Below are 6867 nucleotides of genomic sequence, written 5' to 3' on the forward strand. Positions count from 1 at the left end.
TACATTGCCTTCTAAGACTGAGAAATCCCTCCATGTTTTCTTTTCATTCTTGCACACGTAAACCAATACTTCTCCAGGATCTGAATATACTTCTCACAGACGCAGAGCTTTGATCATATTAAACAAGAACTTCGTAAAGTCCTGTGTCTGCATCTGATCTAATAATGGAGAGAAAAAGAGGGCAGTGAAGGAGTCGTCAACATCTCTGATTCAATAACTGGAGTTTGAAAGACAAGAAACACAAATATTGATGGACACTTGAATCACTTTACAGTAGAGGACCATTTAGAGGTGTGAACGGAGGCCACGAACACATTTACGCGGCGCTCCTCATTCTTTCACATTTGTCTTCTCAATCGATGTATTTTATAGTCAATCTGAGGGGCAGTGACATTTACATCACAGAGTCTTTTTAACCTCCATTTCAATCATCAGTGCTGTATGCATGTATGTGCACACGTGCATGTGCTTACACGCACACAAATACAATCTGACCAAGTCAAATGGAGGTTTTTAATCACACAGCAGCTCAAAAGCTCAGCACACACAATGTCACCAGGGGCTGGATCAATCTGTTAACAGTGTGATTTAATTCTGGGATGGGGTGGGAGACTGCCCTCACATGGACCAGAAAGAGGAGTCAGTCAATTGTAACATCAGTGGCCAAGTAGGCTACACATGAGCTCTTGACAGCCCGCTCCAGCCTGCCGAGTCCAGCAGTCACAGTTTCACCTGCTGCCCTCAAGCCCCTGAAGTGACTCATCATGGAGGAGAGAATGACTGAAGACTTTTCCTGCAGGTCACCCCAGAAAACCTGCCGCTGCTATTGAGTTATTAGAATTTTTTACACAAACGCTTATAGTATGGATTAATGCATATCCTTAATATCATTCTGTGCACGCATGATAGAAAGTATCCATATCATGTTAAACAAACAGAGGTAATGCACATGTGTAGCACAGCCCAAAAACATCAGATACAGAGTTATTACTGCATATATGCACATGATGTGCAGCATTCTCTGTTTCCCCACTTCCTCCTCAGAAGTGTTAATTATGCCTCTCAGGCTGGCAAAGATCACCAAACACCAGGACCAGATGGCACCTGTAGCCACACTGTGACAGTGTGAGCCAGCTGTGGATGCCTTGCAAGTTTGACTGAAATATATAACACACATCCAGATTAAACAGCCAGAACCAGTCAAATCCAACCTAGTCACTAAAATCGAAGGCATTAAAACGCAATTCCTAATCCTGAGCGCCATATATATGCAATAAAAATAGAAAAATAATCAGTGTAGAGTTTAGTTGGGCTTTAAGTTTGCAGTGGCCATTAAAAAATAGAGTCAGGGAATTTAAAGTGAATACCCTCCTTTAAAAATAAAAATAAAAATAAAAATTCTCCCATTTTTTGCTGCTGGAAAAAAAATCTGTCTCCTGAGGAATATGTCTGTAGTTCTACGAGGATAAGCCCTGAGGAAGAAAGTAGCCTTCTTGGGGAGTCTGTGTAGTCCAAAGGGTGGCACAGGATCTCAATAGTAATGTCATCTGTCTGTTGCATGTTACTTGAATGAAAGAACCCAACAGCGTCATCGAGCAGCATATTCATGTTCTGTATGTGCATGCACAGAGAGCATCGTTTTTCTTTTACCTGAGCCAAGTCTAACATTTTCATCTCTACAACGTGAGAAAACACGCTTGTTGCTAAGTTTAACACACCGAGAGGGCTACAAATCAAGGTTACGGCAGATTTCCATTGCCTTACCAGAGAAGTACCAATGCCCTCCTCCAACTCCAAATATCTCCACACGAATCCTGCCTCCGCTCGCCTCTGCCTGCCTGCGCGTTGACAGCCTCTGTCCCGCTACGTCCGACCGCCTTGCCTCCCGGCTGCCTTTCTGTCATGTGTTTCCCGATGAATTCTTCTCGTAATCTTCTCAAAAGTGGGATGTGAAGAGTGTTCGGGTTCCGCCTACTGCATGCACAGCGACACAAATCAAATTCTTGTTGTGTATGCTGCGAGAGCGCGCCGGGTCGCGAGACACCCCGCTCGTCCTCCTCCTCCTCGTGCTCCTCCTGGGCTCTGTTTGGCACGCACCTTTAATCGCGCGGAAATGATGACCAGCACGAGATGGGTTAAAACGGCACACCCGCTGGCATTCAGATGTTGTGGATACACGGTGTTGGTTGTGGTTTATGTTTCATGTTCGTGCATTTCTCATCACCGTGCCTGCGTGCGCGCGGTGAGACAAAGAGATCGTGAATGAACTGAGGGAGCCGACACATAGATTTGTTTACTCAATTTAATTGCGTCTCCTTTAATTGCCTCCAAAAGAAAATATAATGAAATTTTAACCAATTGCAGCGTCTCCCGTTTGAAACGCCATCAGCAACGTAAAACAGCATCCTCGACTATTTGCCACCAGCGCTGCTTACGCACACGGTCGACGCAAGCGCTATTTCTAGGTCACCGGCAGTAGCGCGTTTTGATGTCACACGGCTCCGGGGATCGTCTCCTTTCTCCCTCTTCCAGCTCACGTTCACAGGATAGGTCACACACACACCTGAGGTAAAATTAGACGAGGTGCCTCTTCCCTCGGATGTCTCTGACTGTATGTGTGTTGGTGATTTACTGGGAAAAAATGACTAATTTATGGGCAATTTATATTAATTTTCTAGAAACTTTAAATGTATTTCAAAGTCTCTCCATAATAAACGCCATGCAAGCCTCCACTTTCTTTGAAGCTGTACAGCACTGAGCCCTGACCTTGTGGAAAAGACAGGACGTTTAACCCCACGGTGCATCTCCTCTGGGGATAACCCAGTGGGGAACAGCTACCCATAGAGGCAAGGGCCAGAGATGCTGAGAAAGTGGCTTGTGGATCCCAGAAGGTCAGCAGAGGAGCGCAACAGATGTATGCTATGGTACATCAAAGAGGGAACCCCATGAGTGTGTGCATCAATGTATATGCTTTAATGTGTGGTTGAACTCCAGAGAACTGTCTTTTATTGGTTCCCTTTCCCATAAATGAGGGGCTAGTATATTAACTAATGAGGAGGCAGTGGATGCAAAGGAGATGCAGACAATGATTCCAGAGGGACAGCAATTCATTTAGCTCCCTCTGTTCTTCCTTCTTTTAAGGATGTGGTCTCACCTTGCCTCACCTTATCTGTCTGCTAACAAGATGAAGTGCACGCAGTGCTCCGAGAGCGAGGTGTAACCATAGAAACTGCTTGTGCCAAAGGTTTGTTTCACATGTTAGATGAGCACTGAGAAGAGGTACTAATGAAATTAATCCAAAAGTATGACAGTAATTAATTCAGCTCAGCCAATCCGAACAGAGAGAGCAACTACATGGTTAATTATAAGGTAAGTCATTAAATAGCTGCACTGAAATTGGTAACAAACACAGCAGAGCAGGAAATGGACTGGTTCTTACTTGACACTTTTTAGCTTGAGCACTGAAAGCACTTTTACAACATGTCTCATTCACACAAGCATTTTCTACAACTAACTGCTTTCTATTTAACATTCACACTCCAATGAACACGTCGAAGAGCAAGTTGGGGTTCAGTGTCTCACCCAAGAATACTTAGGCATGCCACCTGGAAATTGGAGCAGCCAGGGATCGAACCACCAACCTTCCAATTCGCTGCTGCTCAACCTCCACAGCTACATCCAGAGCTTTAAACAAGTTTTGGAGACAGTATTCCACGGGCATCCTTTCAATCAGCACTGACTAAGCATGTGGTTACTACCAGCTATGCTCAGATGTCATTTGCAGTCTAAAATCTTTCAGCTTAAATACTTGAGATGCATATGAATTGATAGGTTGCAGTTATTTGCATTTGGCTTGAAGATAACTTGTTTTGTTGGCAGAAAAGCTCCCATCAAAAAGCAAATAAGAATATCTTCTGGCTGCCTGCATTCTTTTGTCTCTCTGGCCAAAGTTCACAGGTGAACTTGGATCAACAAATTGTTGTTCTGGCTCAGACACCAACAAACATCACACAGACTAACATGGTAGTTTTTTCACAATAACAATAATAATCAAATAAAGTGTATTTTCCAATTAGCGAGATTACAGTACAATAGAAGGAGCTTAATCAGATTCTGCTTTTAAACTATGGAGCTGTCACAGTTTGCTCACAGGACTGAATACTACTACTCAGATTTCACATGTTTGAATCCAGATGACTCTTTCTTCATGTGGTCAGGGAGGTTTCTGTCACAAAACGGCTGTGTGCAGGTAAGAGAAGGACCCAAACGCAAACTTGCAGAGATGAAAAGTAAACTAAAAAAACACAGCTTTATTGCTGGCGTGGTGGGACACAAGTCTAAACTGGGAAAACTACAGCACAAGGAGAGACAGGGAAAATCAAAGCCAGGGCACATCACAGCTATGAGGGAGACTACAACACTGACAAAGAGAAACACAGGGCTTAAATACACTGAGGAACAACGAGGGAAATGAGACACTGAAGGAGAGCACAGCTGGGAGTAATTAGGCTGGACAAGACAAGGGAAGCAAAACTAGAAACACTGACATGAGACATGGACCTTCAAAGTAAAACAGGAAAAACACTGACTGAACTCTAGACATGTAAACTTAACAGACTGGGGAGACAGAACATAGGGACCTGAAACATGGGACAGAAAGACACCACGCAAGCACAACATGCAATACAGGAAGCCATATAACAAAACCTAAGAACTATAACCACAATAACCATAAACAAACCAGGACCTCTCCAAAATAAAACATGACTACATGAACTTGACAACAAAAGACACGCAGACATGAAACACATAAAGGACAAGGGAGACTTACCACAGGGGTAGAAATCACGAGGGGAATCTAATAAACAAATGAACTTAGATAACCTAATGAACTTAAACATAAACCATAAACATCAAAATAGACTAAAACTCAAAACGCTGGGTCAAAAGACCCAGGATTGTAACAATCTTACACAGGTAAGGCAGACTGGCACAACCAATTCAAAATCTGCAGCAGAGGAGAGTCAATATGGGAAATGAATAGAATTACTGAGCAACGAGAAAACAAGCTTCAATCACCAGGAGATCTTAGTGTCAACAACCCAGCAAGAAGAGGAGGACCAAGGTCATATACTGTAGGCAAGTAGAAGTGGAAATCGGGTGTGCCAGGAGAAACTAGGGCAACCATACCCATAGCTGTGAGGAGGTAAGCACCATTAGTCCACACACAAGCCCACACAGACACAAACAGAGTAGAGCATATAGGGGGGAGACATACAGAAGGTGAGTCAGGACCTGGGAGGACTGGGGGATCATGAGACTAATACAGGTCAGAAGAAACAGCTCTGACCAAGAAGCCATGCACTAATTCTATAGTCAACCATTTAATTTCTGCTTTTAATGCATGTTCTTTGGAAATATTAGCATGAATGTGTCTGCTAGGTGGATTTATTTTAAATTATAAGACGTCATAGGGGAGGGAAAATGCCTGTCTTGGACAAGTGATGTTGAAGGTGAATTGCTGGGCAGAAGCATATGTTTAAAAGGTTAAAGGGTGTTTTCAGAATTTTTTGTTTGTTTGTTTTAAATTCCTAATCATTTTGTCAAAAAGAAAAAAAAAGAAAAGAAAGAAAAAAGAGGAAAAACACACACATCTTTGTACATTTTGCAACAGAGAAACAAAGCAGTGCAGCCTTGTGAACAGCTTTGAGGGGATTTATGAAAACAATGGGCGTCTGGGAGTTTTCCTCACAAGTCTGGAGCAAGATTTTTCATTTTTTCATTTTTTGCCTCCTGTCAATCCTCCACAGCACCACCGGCCCCACCATCTTCATAATTAGGAGAAACAGGGAGAAAACATCTCATCACAGACCAGTAAACCCATTCAGTTAACTTTGCAGGATTGAAAGATGTTGCAATCAAAGACAATTAAGATCAGTCTACTGATGCATTTATCCTTTGGGAGAGAGTTGCCAGTCACTGTATGATTATCCCTGAAACATGGCCAACTCGTGGATGAGCAATAACCGGCCATTGCTGTGGAAATGATGCGGTTATGCAATTACCTGAGAGTCGGTTTCGGTGAGATGATTCTGTATGTGGGACTATAGGCCGTCTAGTAGATCAAGTGAATCGAGTGTGACGATGATTCATATTTCTGCTGTGTGAACATCAGCTAACACTGGCAACACTTCACATCGGGCTTTGGGGGCTACAGGCATGAGTCAGTGTGTAGGTGTTAAAGCGGATTACATGCCAGCTCAAGTTGATTTACATGAAGAAAGTAAATAAGAAGGAAGAGAAAATATGATCCACATCAAATATGGCAGCAGTCATTCAACTAGATAACTATTTTTACTGCAATTTAAAAGCAGCGATTTCCCTTAAGGATCAATTTATGTAATAAGAAAAAGCTCGCTGACACATTTTAATGCAGAGTTGCTCATTTTGAAGTGCTCAGTGAAGCTTAAATCTTGCATTATTTACATTCCCAGTAAAAGATGAACAAATGCTGATGAACAGAGCAGATGTTGTGGGTAGAACTGACTGTTGTGCCAAAACTTGCTGTACTAAAACGTTGTTTCAGACATCATAGTCCATTTTTAATGTAAAAGAAAAAGAAAAACAGGAAAACACAACAACAACAACAACAACAACAAAAAGACAATCATCAGTGATGATTAAGCAAATGTTCCAATGTTTCCAGAAGTAGGAGGAATATCTTGTGTTACCTAAAGTAGGTACAGTTAAGAATATTATGACCACATTTTCAGAATTAATTAATCAGCACCTAAATTTTTGCATAAAATTTCTAAGCATGGCATGAAAGGTCATCACAAACATTTGGTTTGCACTTATTTGTCTTGG

General features: G+C 42.2%; 1 protein-coding gene across 2 annotated transcripts in view; it reads right to left on the reverse strand.

Moving 5' to 3' along the window:
• The window catches only part of LOC146709598 (sodium-coupled neutral amino acid transporter 3-like), a 39837-nt gene extending 37545 nt beyond the window's left edge, over positions 1-2292 (reverse strand). For both annotated transcript variants that reach the window (XM_085456640.1, XM_085456639.1), the window contains exon 1: positions 1765-2292. The gene's annotated coding sequence lies outside the window, so the exon portion shown is untranslated. The remainder of the gene's footprint in view (positions 1-1764) is intronic.
• Positions 2293-6867: the final 4575 nt, after the last annotated feature.

The sequence above is a fragment of the Copadichromis virginalis genome, linkage group LG5 (genome assembly GCF_057382275.1).
Source record: "Copadichromis virginalis isolate Kocher_CV1m ecotype Utaka linkage group LG5, C_Virginalis_male_GT1.1, whole genome shotgun sequence".
NCBI lineage: Eukaryota > Metazoa > Chordata > Actinopteri > Cichliformes > Cichlidae > Copadichromis > Copadichromis virginalis.